Here is a 17769-nt window from a genome sequence, read left to right as displayed (position 1 = left end):
TAGAAAATAATTTCAAAAATATTTAAGAATAGGACTTTTGAAAATAACACTTCAATAGATGACCTTTGTAACTGTTGCCAAATTCTGGTAGTAAGTCTCACATAGGTAATAAAAATGGGAGATTTGGTTAAAAAATTCAGACATTAATCTCTAAGAGTGCAATCCAGAGCACTCTTTGAGCCGGCACAAGTCTCTTGCGCCAGCCTAGGACTGTCACAAACATGCTGTTTGTCTTCATCTGCATTTTCTGTGATGACCTGGGAGTTGGCGGGGTAGGTGCAAGGAGGTGCAAGGCCCACAGATGCCAAATCCAGTCTCTGTGCCGCTCCAGGAAGGTGAGTTCATGCCAGCTGAAGGCGACAGACATGGGGGGCTTGGAAAGGTGAGGGAGGTCATTTCAGGGGAATTTCGGGGCAGGGAGAGGGAAAGTGATGGGTGGTTGGTGGGCGGACCAGACCCCGGGGGTGGGGGTGGGACCAGCTTCTGCAGTTAGGCTGGATCCTAACCCCTCTCCCAAGCAGCCCGGGGTTACACCGGGCTGCTTGGATCTAGGCCAGTGATTTAGCTGTCACAGATCCAAGTAGCCCCACTGAGGTGGCTGCCACACAACATGGGGTAAAGGAAAATAAATGCCCTTATTCTGAGTTGCACAGAATCCACCTCAAACCTAGATCTGGATAAAGTACAGGCCAGCCAGTTTGCCTGTTCCTGCACAAGATAGGATTGGGCTGTCAGTTTTGTAATATTGAGAACATACCTGGCTCCAATGGATTATTGTTTTTACAGAAGTAAAATCAGGAAAGATTCCAACGTACACATCTGCTCGACTCTGGAAAAATAATAGGATGAAAATATCATGAGAATCTACTTCTCTGGCCGTTCCCAAAGAAGAAATGCATGAGTACAGAGTTTTAAAACCCCCAAATACAGTGTCCATTAAGCAGAAGTACACCGCTTACACTGAGGATTCAAGTATCACTGGGGATTGAGTATTTTTATATTCAAAATATGACATAACATGTATAAATGGAGTGCTGGACTGTCAGGAATTGTTATGTGCACTGTTCCCTCTAAACTGCGCAGAAGCTTCAGGAGCTTCGTACCTGAAAAAAAGGAGCTGCACATGTATGGAACTTACCACACACTTATCAGTTCTCACATTCCCTTCCCTCTGACTTTTCTCTTATTGCTCTCCCACTACAGAGCCTGTTGACGGAGAACCAGGCCTTGTGTACAGACAGCAGAAAGAATGCTTGATCAGCCAGGCCTGGGTGCAGATCACTGATGGGCAGCCCAATTAAGCGCAAATTTCTGTGCAATGGTGCAGCAGTGCAGTGGCACCGGCGTGGCCAGCTCTGTCTCCTGCATGGAAATTTTGGCTGCTGGTGGTCTCCTCAGCAGCCACAATGGGGCAACTTGCACCCGCATGAGCTCAATCACTGGTGCATTGTCCCATGTTGGTGGATTAGGCCAGGGAAGGGAGATAGAATGTGATGTGTGCTGGTACTGCTAATACTACTGGGTCCAATCCACTCATTGGTGCCCCAATGCTGCTCTTCCCCTGCCCTGTCCCACCCCTTCCCAGCCCTCTCACCACCATCCTCCCTTCTTATTCTGCATCCACGTTCCACCTCCATACTACTCAGCATATAACTCACCTTCTCTGGTGCATACTGCTCCTTCTGGTGATATGTGAGGGTCAGCACAGGCCTTCATGCCAGCAACTGCTATGCTATCACAAAGTGCTTTATGGCACTTTTGCTATGGCTAGCATCAGTACAGCATGCGCTCTGCTGGTACGCATGCTGCTCAGGATTGTGCCAAAAGTGATGCTTCTGTCGGTGTCTGTTTCCACCCTCCTAAAGAGGATAGCCTCTTTGCTATGCAGATAGAAGTGACAGAATGGGGCATCTGTCTTTGCCATCAGGAAAAGGATATCTTGGAAGAAGGTCCAAAGATGGGCTGCCTAAATGATCAGGGACTTTATAGCTTGGGGAAAAAAGACAGGGGAAGGAGAGGTTTATAGAAATATTTATATCTATAAAAATGGCAATTACAAACATAAGGTCCCACTGCCCCCCATTAGTTGTGATGCATGAGCAGTACTGCACTTCTTAGTGGTCAGACTGGCCAGTACCCATTTTAAGATTACAGTGGTTATAGATTGTAAGTAATAAGGAATATAACAGTGGTTATAAATTACTCAAGTCATTAACTGTTCCACACAATGGGGGAAAAATTAGAGGGAACAGTGGATATGGGGTTCTTAAACAAATAAATTAAGATATCACCTACCACGTTTAGGTTTTTTGTAGTATACACAGGAATTACTTGGAGACAGAATTCATCTATGACTACATGACTGCAGATAATGGTGGACATGGCTTTCAGATTGTTACTGAAAATGCAGAATTCTTTGTTCCCAAATATAAACTGTAAAATAAATTGCAGAAACCCTTTTGAATCTCTTAAAAAATTTAATTCATAGTACTTCAAATAAGACACTCTCTCTCTCTCTCTCTCTCTCTGTAACATTCCAGCAATAGATCTCTCTCCTGTGCATTTATTTAAAGGATTTATTTCTCCTGAAAAGGGCACTTTACATTTGTATCTCATCTTTCTTTGATAGAATGCAAGAAGTCCTGCATAGGGTTGCCAGGTACTGTTCCATCTAGGTATTGACCCGATTCAGACCAACCCTTTTTATGCCTGAACTGAACTGAACTGAACAGACCAACCCTTACATAACTTTAGGCTCACTCTGTCAGCTTGAGTTCTGAGTGATGCAGAACCAAAGCTTACATGTTGGTTCAGGGAGCAGGTGCAGAGCAATGATTCAGCAGAATCAGCAAGCACCTGGGACAGGCACACCCTGGGTGTGACCAAGCCAAATACTGATTGGCTGAGCTGACTATATGAAGATAGTCAGGAGGAGTCTCAAGTGCAGCAGTAGGGGAGTTGATGGAGTAACTGTGAGACTGCTGCCAGTGACTGAAGAGGCTGGATACTGTATGTATGTGATATTACTGACTTATGGACTGAACCTTTGACTGTGTATTATTGGAAACTGATTTGGACTTGTTATACTGGAACTGACTGCTCTCCGTGCTGACTCTTGGACTGTTAAATGACTACTCTATATGTGATATCCCTTGACTAATACAACTGCTGAAAGTACTCTGCTATAGTTGAAGTGTTCTTGCAACCTGCTCATATTGGGACAAGACTGGGAACCTACACCAATCCTCTTATAAGTTTATATAAGCCCCCTTTAAAACCTTAACACACTCCTACCATAACCCCCCTGTCATGGTTAAACCCACACATCACTGGCTGAACAACCTCTAGTAACACAGAAGTACATGTTCTCAGGGAAATGAGCCCACAGTCATAGTATAGGCATGGTATGTCATCAGGCCCTGGCTTGAATTTAACACTTATGCCCCAATGCTATCTCCCAGAATTAGCATTGATGCAGCTGCACCATGGAATATGCTGTATCCAATGGCAAGAAGGCAATCAGGAGTCCTTCTTGAACATTCATTCCCTCCCATCAAGGTAAGCCCCTGTTATCCTATGCATCTACTCAGATCTGCACCACCTCTTTGGCTGGCACAAGTCTGGGAGGACCCAAAGAGGTGTGGCAAGGCCTGGTGGGAGTAGAAAATATCAACTGGACCATTGCCACCGAGATATACCTTGACACTCCTCTGAGCAGCCCCAATCTATACTCTGATCCTCCCCTTCTCCACCCCTTTACCCCTCATACCTGCCTACTGCCCACCCTCCATGCCACTCAGTATAAACAACACTGAGCAAGTTGGACCACTAGGCAGAGCAAGTATAAGACAGCTTCATATATCCCTATGAGAGGGTTTGACCAACTGCAGGAGATCAACTGCAGGAGTACAGGACATCACCCTCATGAAATTGTATGGATGATACTCCAAATCTTGATTAATCTCAAAAAAAGGACTAATTAATTATTGGAGGTTCAGCAGATATTTTCTTAATATTTTATTCAGATCAATACAACATGGATGGCAGTGGGATTGTCAAACAGTTGCCACATAACGAAAAGGATATGGAAATAATAAGATATGAGGATTTATATTACGTACATACTGTTAAGACTCCTTCAGGAGGTAACAGAAGGGGTAAGAACAGCCCTAGAGTATCCACCAGTGTGTAGGCAGGAGACAAGCATATGAAGAGCTTCACCTTTTGACCAAGTTGTGGCATGACCGAAAAGGCAATTAGACCTGTAGAAGAGAAGGAATTTAAAAGGGTGCCATTGTATCAAATGGAGATCAGGATGTGGGCCTGGCCAGGTTGGGCAGAGGGCTCACATCCATCAGAGAATCCTTGTAGCCGGGCTAGCTGCTTATACCCAATACCAGTGTCACTGTTAGAGCCCAATGCACCAAAGAGATACCACGAGGGACACTGTGTAGGCTTTGCAACCTGGCATTAGCACTGGGCATGATGGGCAATACTAGCATTTACTTTTGGAACTATACAGCTTCATCTGTGTTGAGTTTTTTGGACCTCTAAAAATAAATACCAATGAAAGCTCTACTGTCTCTGCAAGTGGCTTGTGCAATCCAAGTCTTTCAACATCTTTCCAAATACCCTTTAGCCACAAAATTCCCCTTCTGTATATTGGGTTTTTAGTCATGGCACACCTGTTTATAATATTGTTGAAAGGAAGCAGGAACATAGCTGACCAGAGTCTTTTGGAGAAGTCAGTGACCTCTGCATGATCAGCTACCAGCCCCTTCTATCTCATGATTATGGGCTTGATGGGGGCTGCATACACTATAGAGAAGATGCTTCCATAAGAATTCAGGAGTAATATAAGGTATATGCATTTCTAATACTTCTCATTTGCTGTTTTATTACATTACATGCTGCAACTGATAGCAGAGGAAGTGGAACAAGTCTTGCCAAAGAATGCCAAAGGACACAGAACCTTGCAGGGGAGTTTCTGCCTCCTGCGCCTCCTTGGGATAAGGGAACAAATGTTCTCTCACATCGGGGTAAACCTCTATGGGCCTGGTGGGTCAACTCGGACCTGCACCAGAGATATCAGTGGCACAAGTCTGTGTTGATCCATGAAGGTGCATCAGGCCTGGGAAGGGGTTCAGGACTGCTGAACCAGCCCCCTTCCTGGACTCTCCGCCCCAGCGGCCCCACCCCACTCACCCACGCAAACTCATTCTATCCCTCCCCACTTCCCTCTGCGCAGCTTTACGTGAGGTGGTGGCCATCCACCATCCATCCCCAAGCAGAACTGGCTGCTTGCCATTTCCAGCATTTGCATTTACATTTGTAATAGCACACAATTCAAGCAGAATGTGTTTATAGCACCTATATAGCACGCTGTTAGGACTGGGTTCTTCATGTACCTATTGTTGCACCCTGGGAATGACCAATGTAATATAATCCATCCTGCTGAGTTTTCTCCAGGATAAAATGGATTGTTGCTGGAACATCATACATCCCCATCTCATGAAAACTATAATAGAAAAAAACACAGTTGAAAATTTCCCTAGCTACCTTAGTATATAGTGCTGTAAGCACATTACTGGCCCAATCCAAGAAATAAGCTCTGGTGATCTGCCATTGTCTCCCACAGGCCACTAGTGTGGGAGCTCCTCCTTCGTTTTGCAGAGAGTCGCTTTTAACACAATGCCCAGAATACCACGCGCTGGTAATAGTGGCCTGCAGATCAGCCACTAAGCAGGTAATGCCATGCCCAGGGTGGATCAGGGGCAAATTGGGGTGCAGCAGATCTCACCATCATCAACAATACAGATCTCTGTATTACAATACAGGTCTGTATGTACAGATCTCTGAGGCTAAGAGGCAAAGAAGGAAGGCCCATAGCCAGGGAGACAGACCAGGGACAGACTGCACTTGCTCCCGGTGTGGAAGGGATTGTCACTCCCGAATCGGCGTTTTCAGCCACGCTAGACGCTGTTCCAGAACCACCATTCAGAGCGTGATACCATAGTCTTTCGAGACTGAAGGTTGCCAACAACAGTGTATTGTTTTAACCCAATCACTGCTTAAGTACTGTATGCAAACCTGAACTGCCTTCTTGTGTTGGTATTGTTTAAGTTCCCCCAGCTAGGAAGCCAGCCATTAGACCCCATTGAATTTTGCTCATAAGGGACATCCTGATCTTTTCAATGTTTACCCTGCTGTGTGGTAGTAAGGAAGCTACCATTCAGCTCAGCACATTTTGCAAACCCCTTTTTAAGAGAGGCCTTCCCTGCCACATGCTCTCTCTCTGGCTCCTCCTCCAAGGACACAACACATCTGTGTTGTGTCAGAGGGTCCTCCACACAGGACTCTCTCTCTCCCCCCCCCCCCCGCCCATCCAACTGCTCTACAAGACAGGTAACTATCTTGCATCTGGAACTTTTTCCCTTCTTCCCCCCCCCTTTTCCTCCCCTTCTCTCCCCATCTTTAGTTAGCAACTGGGTTTGGCAGACCAGGGACCCCTAAAATCCTTCTCTACAACCTCTCCTTTTTCTAATTTCCTCGGGTGCACCAAATACTCTTTACATGCAACCACCATGAAAGCTAGGTACACTGGATTCAAGCATTAGGACCAAGAAACATACACTTATCCATGTGCATTATGTTTGCCTTTGTGTTTTGAAATAAAACTATAATCTTTTATTAAAAGTTATCTTTCAGTCTCCTCTAAGCAAAAGGGAATTTCTCTGCATTATGCCGTCTTGTTATCCAGCCTGCAATCCTGAGGTTCCAATAAGGGTAGTGTAATAATTTCCCCTAATCAAAACAGCCCTTTTGGTAACAGCCATGACAGTGACTTGGGCACTTCATCATGTGTACCATCAACCAAAGGCCCAGACAGGACTTGGCCATAAAAACCTAAAGTCTATCATGATACAAAAGGAGGATAAAAATGCATTCTAGTTTGGAGATCAAGGGATGTAAGAAGGAAAGAAAGCAAACACAAAACATCATCTTTGATCCTTCCAAAGTCTGTCCACAGTTGATGTCTTTTGGCTAGAAGGCAGAACATACTAAGATCACTCAAGAACAATATACAGAACAAGGATCTCATAAATCCAAGCCTCAAACTATTCCACGAATGTACCTGAAATCCCAAAATTGTTCCTGATCAATGGACAGATTCTGATTTCTTCTAGACCAGCTTGTGCCCCTACAATTTAGTATCCAAACATCATAGCCAGCATCTGCTAGGAAAAACCCCAGACTGTTGCTGGGGACATTTGCAATCCAGGTCCTTCCACAAGCGCAGCATGTACTAGTAACACAACAGGTCTAGGTCCTAGAAAAGAGACAAAGGAGACCGGAGAGAAGCCAAAGATGAACTGTTGCACTTTTAATATTTAATATTACTCACATGGATTTAAAAAATTGCTCATTGAAATAATCTGGGATGACCCAAAATGGCCCAGTCCTAACAGGCTGCTGAGCCACTGGAACTTAGTTGAGAAAGAGAAAAACTCAGTGATAACTGGGGCAGAAAGGAGATGTGTTGAGAGTAAAAAGAGGGCTGTTATTAGTAGCAGTGGCTCTGTCAATATTCTATTCTCCTGTTCTCGTTCCCAGCCTCAATTCACCTTCCTTGGAAGTAGCACTATCCATGTCCACTCGGTGTTGCCCCAGCAAAAGCAGACCGATAAGGGAAATGGAGGCTTACTTGGAAGAAGCCTCTATTACTGCCCACAGCCCCAGGATAGAGCTTGCGCTTGGTTGGAACAAAGCATTGGCACAATGGATTTTAGTTTGCATTGGGTTATTCCATATTTATAGTAATAATTTATAGTGATTTTTTTGGAAGACAGAAGTTATTGCTGGATATTAGGATCATTCCATTATTAGGTGATTTTTAGGAGTACTTTACAGAATCTTTACAATTCACTTGTTTTCCATATAAAAGCATCTAAACATTATTGCCAACATAAAAAGATTAGTTTAAGGAAGCTAAACCAAATGGTGTTTGAACATTATTGCCAACATACAAAGATAAAATGAGATTAAGGAAGCTAAACCAAATGGTGCTTGCACATGCCTAAACCTGACAGCCAGAAAATCAGTCATAGTTGGGCAAAGGTCTTCCACTCCATTCACTTAGTGTTATGGGAGATGCTTCTCCACAATGAAATTCCAGGATGCTGCAACATGGGACTACCACATGTTCCTCTCTAGGAGGAATGATGATGACTGGTAGTAAAGATCCTTGTGATTGGCTGTTCCCATCTGGGCCTTGTATTCACATGTATTCTTCATTGGAATACACATAAGAACATAAGAACATAAGAACAGCCCCACTGGATCAGGCCATAGGCCCATCTAGTCCAGCTTCCTGTATCTCACAGCGGCCCACCAAATGCCCCAGGGAGCACACCAGATAACAAGAGACCTCGTCCTGGTGCTCTCCCCTACATCTGGCATTCTGACTTAACCCATTCCTAAAATCAGGAGGTTGCGCATACACATCATGGCTTGTACCCCATAATGGATTTTTCCTCCAGAAACTCGTCCAATCCCCTTTTAAAGGCGTCTAGGCTAGACGCCAGCACCACATCCTGTGGCAAGGAGTTCCACAGACTGACCACACGCTGAGTAAAGAAATATTTTCTTTTGTCTGTCCTAACCCGCCCAACACTCAATTTTAGTGGATGTCCCCTGGTTCTGGTATTATGTGAGAGTGTAAAGAGCATCTCCCTATCTACTCTGTCCATCCCCTGCATAATTTTGTATGTCTCAATCATGTCCCCCCTCAAGCGTCTCTTTTCTAGGCTGAAGAGGCCCAAACGCCGTAGCCTTTCTTCATAAGGAAGGTGCCCCAGCCCCGTAATCAGCTTAGTCGCTCTCTTTTGCACCTTTTCCATTTCCACTATGTCTTTTTTGAGATGCGGCGACCAGAACTGGACACAATACTCCAGGTGTGGCCTTACCATCGATTTGTACAACGGCATTATAATATTAGCCGTTTTGTTCTCAATACCCTTCCTAATGATCCCAAGCGTAGAATTGGCCTTCTTCACTGCCGCCGCACATTGGGTCGACACTTTCATCGACCTGTCCACCACCACCCCAAGATCTCTCTCCTGATCTGTCACAGACAGCTCAGAACCCATCAGCCTATATCTAAAGTTTTGATTTTTTGCCCCAATGTGCATGACTTAACACTTACTGACATTGAAGCGCATCTGCCATTTTGCTGCCCATTCTGCCAGTCTGGAGAGATCCTTCTGGAGCTCCTCACAATCACTTCTGGTCTTCACCACTTGGAAAAGTTTGGTGTCGTCTGCAAACTTAGCCACTTCACTGCTCAACCCTGTCTCCAGGTCATTTATGAAGAGGTTGAAAAGCACCGGTCCCAGGACAGATCCTTGGGGCACACCGCTTTTCACCTCTCTCCATTGTGAAAATTGCCCATTGACACCCACTCTCTGCTTCCTGGCCTCCAACCAGTTCTCAATCCACGAGAGGACCTGTCCTCTAATTCCCTGACTGTGGAGTTTTTTCAGTAGCCTTTGGTGAGGGACCGTGTCAAATGCCTTCTGAAAGTCCAGATATATAATGTCCACGGGTTCTCCCGCATCCACATGCCTGTTGACCTTTTCAAAGAATTCTATAAGGTTTGTGAGGCAAGACTTACCCTTACAGAAGCCATGCTGACTCTCCCTCAGCAAGGCCTGTTCATCTATGTGTTTTGAGATCCTATCTTTGATGAGGCATTCCACCATCTTACCCGGTATGGATGTTAGGCTGACCGGCCTATAGTTTCCCGGGTCCCCCCTCTTTCCCTTTTTAAAAATAGGTGTGACATTTGCTATCCTCCAATCTTCTGGTACCGTGGCCGTTTTGAGGGACAAGTTGCATACCTTAGTCAAGAGATCTGCAACTTCATTCTTCAATTCCTTAATAACCCTTGGGTGTATGCCATCAGGGCCCGGTGACTTATTGATCTTTAATTTATCAATGAGGTCTGAAACATCTTCTCTTTTAACCTCTATCTGACTTAACTCCTCGGTTAGGAGGGGCCGTTCGGGCAGCGGTATCTGCCTGAGGTCTTCTGCCGTGAAGACAGATGCAAAGAACTCATTTAATTTCTCTGCCATCTCTAAGTCTCCTTTTCTCTCCCCTTTCCCTCCCTCACCATCCAGAGGGCCAACCGCTTCTCTGGCGGGTTTCCTGCTTCTAACATATTTGAAGAAGCTTTTATTATTCCCCTTAATGTTGCTGGCCATGCGTTCCTCATAGTCTCGCTTGGCCTCCCCTATCACCTTCTTACATTTCTTTTGCCACAGTTTATGTTCCTTTTTATTCTCCTCATTAGGGCAAGACTTCCATTTATGGAAGGAAGCTTCCTTGCCCTTCACAGCCTCTCTAACTTGGCTGGTTAGCCATGCGGGCACTCTCCTGGATTTAGTGGAACCCTTCTTTCTTTGCGGTATACACCTCTGCTGGGCCTCTATTACTGTTGTTTTAAGCAGCCTCCATGCACTCTGGAGAGACTGGACTCTTTTTACCCTCCCTTTCAACCTCCTTCTAACCAGCCTCCTCATTTGAGGGAAGTCCGCCCGTCGGAAGTCAAGGGTTTTTGTTAGAGATTTGCCTGGTATTCTTCCCCCAACGTGCACGTCAAAACGTATCGCAGCATGATCACTGTTCCCCAATGGCTCAGTAACGTTTACATCTCTAACCAGGTCCTGCGTACCGCACAAAATTAAATCCAGAGTCACCTGTCCTCTGGTGGGCTCCTTGACTAGCTGATCTAAGCCACAGTCATTTAGCACGTCAAGAAATCCGGTTTCCTTATCGTGACCAGAATACAAATTGACCCAGTCAATATGAGGTTAATTGAAGTCCCCCATGATTACAACCCTGTCCTTCCTTGTCACCTCCCTGATCTGTTTCCTCATTTCAAGGTCCCCATCAGATTTCTGGTCTGGAGGACGATAGCACGCCCCCAGTATTACATTGCTGCACAAGCCTGGTAATTTAACCCACAGAGATTCTACGGTGGAGTCGGACCCACCTTCAATCTCTACTTTGCTGGATTCTATCCCTTCCTTAACATAAAGGGCCACCCCACCTCCAACACGCCCCTGTCCCTCCTGTAGAGTTTATAGCCCGGGATTGCGGTATCCCACTGATTCTCCGCATTCCACCAGGTTTCCGTTATGCCCACTATGTCAATATTTTCCCTTGTCACCAGACATTCCAGTTCTCCCACCTTTGCTCGTAGACTTCGGGCATTCGCATAAAAGCATTTATACACGGAATGCCCCAGGATGGGCTGCTTATTCGCTCCTTTGTCCCCGCATCCTCTCATTGTGCCAAACCGTCTATCACATCCCATCACCCTACCTTTCCCAATTTCTTCTCCTACCCTGCCTTTGTCTTGTTGTTCTCTAACCTCCCCATCCTCATCCCATAGGGATGAGGAGTCCCGAACCGGATGCCCCTCGGCTCCTGTCGGCCTTCCCCCAGGGATCAGTTTAAAAGCTGCTCTGCCACCTTTTTAATGTTATGCGCCAGCAGTCTGGTTCCATTCTGGTTCAAATGGAGCCCGTCCCTCTTGTACAGGCCCCGCTTGTCCCAAAACGTTCCCCAGTGCCTAACGAATCTAAACCCCTCCTCCCTACACCACCGTCTCATCCACGCATTGAGACCCCTGATCTCCGCCTGCCTAGCTGGCCCTGCGCGTGGAACAGGTAGCACTTCAGAGAACGCTACCTTTGAGGTCCTGGCTTTCAGCTTCCTGCCTAAAAGCCTAAATTTAGCCTCCAGGACCTCCCAGCTACACTTGCCCACGTCGTTGGTGCCGACATGCACCACAGCCGCTACCTCTCCCCCAGCACTGTCTACTAGCCTGTCTAGACGAGAAGTGATGTCCGCAACCTTCGCACCAGGCAGGCAAGTCACCATGCGGTCCTCACATCCGTCGCAAACCCCCCTCTCTATGTTTCTAATAATCGAATCCCCCACTACAAGAAGCCCCCGACCCCCCTCCCGCCGAGGAGTATCCCGAGTGCGCTCGGATACGGGCCCATCCCCTGGAGAAGGGATCCCCCCTAGGGGATTGTTTCCCTCCTCTCCAGGATGACGTCCTCCAGTCCCGAGACTTCCCACCCGGGCAGCCGAGGAGCTGCACGCCTGAGGTTGGGATGAAGCCTGATCGTCCCCGGAAGTCTCCCCACGGTCCTCCTCTGGCTGCCTGCGCTTCTCCAGGTCGGCCACCAAGGCTTCAAGGGAGCGGACGTGTTCCCTGAAAGCCTGGAGCTCCTTGCACCGAGGACACACCCATGACTTATGCCCCAGAGGCATATAATCATACATGTGGCACTCAATGCAGAACACTGGATAGCCCCCACCCTGCTGCTGGCTGTCTGACTGCATAGCTTTTTTGTTGTTGTTGTTGTTGTTTTATTTATGGGTCCTTTTAAAAACCGTACACTGGATAGCAGCCCTCTTCTCAAGGGAAGAGGAAGGGCAGTGTATGGGGCCCTGGCCTCCTCGCCCTGCCGCTGAACTCGCCCAGATGCTAAACTCTTGTGCCTTACCTGGCACTTGGTTCCCAGAGGCCACACGCGTCCACACATATATACATTCCACATATATACAAATATACATGACTCTCACTTACCCTCAACTACAGAATCACAGAAGAAAAGGAAGGAGGAAATGAGAAGTCATCTTTGCAGAAGAGTTTACTCTTTTCCCATAATGACCTCACCTCCGTACATAGTAGCTTCTTCCAGTCCCTTCCTTCTCACCATCACCAGGATTCTCTTAGCCACAGACATACACGTGACACAGTGGCCAACAGGTTGAGAGAAGTGAATCCTGCAGCAACTCTTCCCCTTAGGTGGGAAATGAGGAGAGAGAGCTCCCAGTACAAAGAGTACACTCAGACTATCAGCCAAATACCTGTCTTCCCAGGACTGTGTACTCCATAAGGAATTCTATTCACCTGCAGGTAGTAGCCATCTGCTGTCAGGACTTGATATTCTTCACTAGGATATCCCCAGTACTGGATGATTTCACTCTGCAAGAAGTATAATCTTGGCAAAAATCAGACTTCACCAGCACCCATTTAGTCATAAGAAAAATGCATTTTGCAGGGAACCTGCCAGCACAAGCAGCCATGAGGCCCTGCAAACAGATGTGTAGTGGCCTCAGTGTGTGACAGACAGAGCAACAGAATGTTCTCGTCCACCCTGAGCTGCGTCTATCTCACATCTTTTGCCCACTGTGTGGAGGCGAGCGACCCTGCCATCCACGTCTGATGTTTCTCATGTTTCACAATTCCTGTAAACAACACAGGAAATAGAGAACACAGTGGGAGCACTTATAGTAAGTTCCACACTTCTTGTTTAAAAGTATCATGTAAAGGAGAAAGGCGAGGTTCACTGTCTTCCAATTCTCTTCCTGCTTGTTATTTAGCCAACTGAAAGCTGTTCTGTTGGGACCTAGTGGGTCCTGACCCACAGTTTCAGAAACACTGTGTTAGCTTATACAGCAAGAGTGACCATTTGGGAGATATTTGGAGTATATCCACATGCTGATGATTAGATATTCTGTCTTGCAGCAAATTATATCTATGGAATGTGAGGCAAATCTCTTAATTTATGTGGTAAACTAGTGCAGTGGAACGCCTCATTGTAAGGAACATAAATTTGTATATGCAGGGCAGTGGCATCACTAGGATTCGCGTCACCCGGTGCGGGACGCCTGCGTGTCACCCCATGCAGTGGGTGGGGCAATGCCCCAGGTGGTGGGCATGGTGCTGTACCATCGCCCCACCCCCACTGGTTTTTCGGCTGTACCTTTTGTTAGAACACAGATATTTCAATATGGTTTGTTTCATTGCATTCTGCATGAAAGTACGCATTGATTGATATATAACATGCCTTTAAAAGGGGATTGGACAGATTTCTGGAGGAAAACTCCATCACAGGTTACAAGCCATGATGGGTATGTACAGTCTGATATTAGCTGGTTGTTCATTATGAGGGCCAGGTAGGAATTTTTTTCTGTCATCCGAATTGGCCATGGATGGTAGTTTTTTCGCCTACCCCAGACTGGTGAGGGTGGGGAGGTATATTCAGTAGGTTTCATGCGTTAAAAATTGGTCACTATGTTTAATAAGGTAGCACATGTTAAACCCAATTGCAATCTGGTGTCTTTGCTGGGGAGTGTGAGTGTAAATAAAATGCCTGATGCAGGGAGATGGCAGCGAGATGCAAGTATCTTTTGGCCTTGTGTCCGGCCTTATCCCTGAGGCATCTGGTGGGCCGCTGTGAGATATAGGAAGCTGGACTAGATAGACCCTGGGCCTGATCTAGCAGGGGTCTTCTTAAGTTCTTAAATATCAGCAGCTAAGAAAGACAATTTTATAGTGTAATGTTGTTGCCCCAAAGGTTTCCAGGCAATGGACACTGTGATTTCTAACAGCTTACACTTATGTGCCTGAAACCCACTTCCTTGCAACATCATCTGCTTTGGCCAAGCTACCAAATGTGTCCCCTTCCCACATCTTTCCTGTGCTGTCCCACCTCCAAGGGTAGCAGATAGAAGAAGGGGAGTTCCTGGACACAGATAGTTTACTCCAACCTTCCAAGTGGGTCCCCTATGGTCAAACCCCTCTGGTTAAAAAAAAAAAAATACGTATCCAGCAGTTTATTTTAAAAAGTTTATTAACACTTGCCAGTAAGTACAGGAAACCTCCACCCCAAGCTGGGGTGTGAAAGGGGTTTCCCAAAGCATTAGTGAGATTATATACATTTCAAAGACAGCAGCAAAACAACAGGCAGCCCAATCCTGAGCTGCCCAGAGCATGGGGCTGCCATGGTGCCAAAAATGGCTGCCGCGGTATCTAGTGGCATCACTAGGATTCACGTAACCCGGTACGGGAGGCCTGCGCGTCACCCCATGCAGTGGGCGGGGCAACGCCCCAGGTGGTGGGCATGGTGATGTACCATCGCCCTACCCCCACTGGTTTTTTGGTTGTACCTTTTGTTAGAACACAGATATTTCAATGTGGTTTGTTTCATTGCATTCTGCATGAAATTACGCATTGATTGATATATAACATGATCGGATTATTCCTCCAAATTCTGATTTTAGTGATTTTGAAAACTTGTAGAGTATCACACACACACACACACACCCCTCTGTCAACTTACTAACAACTTATTGCAGCAGTTCTCAAACTTTTAGCATTGGGACCCACTTTTTAGAATGACAATCTGTCCAGGACCCATTGGAAGTGATGTCATGGCCAGAAGTGACATCATCAAGCAAATTAAAATAAATAATTATAAATAATTAAATTAAAATAAAAGAAATAATTAAATAAGGGGGAGCCAGTCCTGTCCCACCAAGTGAATCTACTCTGAAGTAAGTCCTATTGTGGTCAATGGGGCTTACTTTCAGGAAAGTGTGGGTAGGATTGCAGCCTGTGAGCCCAATCCTATGCATGTCTACTCTGAAGTAAGTCCCATATTGGTCACTCTACAGCTTACTCTGTAGTCTTCCTGCAATAACCCCCCCCAAAAAGAATCAATGAGATTTCCAGCCCTCCCAGTGCCCAGTTTAAAGTTCTTCTGTTTCAAGCATATCAATAGAAAGACCCTCCTGGCTTTGCAAGTGTAAAATAGAAAACTTTCCCCTTACCAGTTCAAGCCTCTTTTTTGTCCTTTTTAGTGGGGGACGGGGGACAGAACGCTGCCTTCTGGAGCATTTGTTGCACTCCAGTTCCATCAGATCTGGACCATTCTGGTGTTCTCACGTTCCCCGTTGCCTGGCCTGACCACCAGCCAAGGCATGTCTGCCTACTCGCAAGTAAACACAACCGTGAGGCTGCTTCACTTTCCATAGGGCTCAATAGACCAACTGGGAGGGATGGGACCTCCTTCTCGGGTGTTTTTGGGGGCTGCATTAATTGGATCAGGACCATTCTGACTTCCTTGGATTCCTCTCTGCCTGCCCTTTCCGATGCACTAAAGCAAGTTCGCCTACTCGCGAGTAAACGCGTGATACAGCTCACTTTCACTTTCTGTAGGGATCCATGCATTTTTTCTTTCTGGTTTTTTGGTCATAACTTTTGAAGGAAAGGAGCTATTTAAATTCTGTTTTTTGCATTGCACTCCGCTGGACATTCCACATCCAACAGTCTATGGCATGATGGGGTAGCTCCTAGTGCTGTGATGTTAGCGCGTCCTCCCCCCCAGGGCGTGTCACTCCCCCAGTGTGTCACCAGGTGCGTCCCACACCCCCTAGCGATGCCAGTGGTGGTATCTAGCATGCCCTGGGCAGCTGCTACCAGTTTCTCTTTTATCCCCTTCTCCCTGGTAAGGGAAATAGTCCTGCAGTGGGGCTAATTGATTCTACACCGGCTCGGGAACCAGCACAGAAGCAAGGAGTTTTGTGAGCTCAAAACACATAGACGAACAGGACTTGCTGAGGGAGAGTCAGCATGGCTTCTGTAAAGGTAAAGTCTTGCCTCATGAACCTTATAGAATTCTTTGAAAAGGTCAACAGGCATGTGGATGTGGGAGAACCCATGGATATTATATATCTGGACTTTCAGAAGGCATTTGACATGGTCCCTCACTAAAGGCTACTGAAAAAACTCCACAGTCAGGGAATTAGAGGACAGGTCCTCTCATGGATTGAGAACTGGTTGGAGGCCAGGAAGCAGAAAGTGGGTGTCAATGGGCAATTTTCACAATGGAGAGAGGTGAAAAGCGGTGTGCCCCAAGGATCTGTCCTGGGACCGGTGCTTTTCAACCTCTTCGTAAATGACCTGGAGACAGGGTTGAGCAGTGAGGTGGCAAAGTTTGCAGATGACACCAAACTTTTCTGAGTGGTGAATACCAGAAGTGATTGTGAGGAGCTCCAGAAGAATCTCTCCAGACTGGCAGAATGGGCAGCAAAATGGCAGATGCACTTCAATGTCAGTAAGTGTAAAGTCATGCACATTGGGGCAAAAAATCAAAACTTTACATATAGGCTGATGGGTTCTGAGCTGTCTGTGACAGATCAGGAGAGAGATCTTGGGGTGGTGGTGGACAGGTCGATGAAGGTGTCGACCCAATGTGTGGCGGCAGTGAAGAAGGCCAATTCTATGCTTGGGATCATTAGGAAGGGTATTGAGAACAAAACGGCTAATATTATAATGCTGTTGTACAAATTGATGGTAAGGCCGCACCTGGAGTATTGTGTCCAGTTCTGATCGCCACATCTCAAAAAAGACATAGTGGAAATGGAAAAGGTGCAAAAGAGAGTGACTAAGATGATTACGGGGCTGGGGCACCTTCCTTATGAGGAAAGGCTACGGCGTTTGGGCCTCTTCAGCCTAGAAAAGAGACGCCTGAGGGGGGACATGATAGAGACATACAAAATTATGCAGGGGATGGACAGAGTGGATAGGGAGATGCTCTTTACACTCTCACATAATACCAGAACCAGGGGAAATCCACTAAAATTGAGTGTTGGGCGGGTTAGAACAGACAAAAGAAAATATTTCTTTACTCAGCGTGTGGTTGGTCTGTGGAACTCCTTGCCACAAGATGTGGTGCTGGCATCTAGCCTAGACGCCTTTAAAAGGGGATTGGACAGGTTTCTGGAGGAAAAATCCATTATGGGGTACAAGCCATGATGTGTATGCGCAACCTCCTGATTTTAGAAATGGGTTATGTCAGAATGCCAGATGCAAGGGAGGGCACCAGGATGAGGTCTCTT

At 46.4% G+C, this 17769-nt stretch overlaps 1 pseudogene; it reads right to left on the bottom strand.

The window, feature by feature from the left end:
* LOC136645172 (lipase member M-like) overlaps nucleotides 1-15851 on the bottom strand; it is a 29872-nt pseudogene extending 14021 nt beyond the window's left edge.
* Nucleotides 15852-17769: the final 1918 nt, after the last annotated feature.

Source organism: Tiliqua scincoides, chromosome 3 (genome assembly GCF_035046505.1).
Source record: "Tiliqua scincoides isolate rTilSci1 chromosome 3, rTilSci1.hap2, whole genome shotgun sequence".
NCBI lineage: Eukaryota > Metazoa > Chordata > Lepidosauria > Squamata > Scincidae > Tiliqua > Tiliqua scincoides.
Note: the sequence above shows the minus strand (reverse complement) of the source record. Positions and strands in the feature narration are given on the sequence as shown.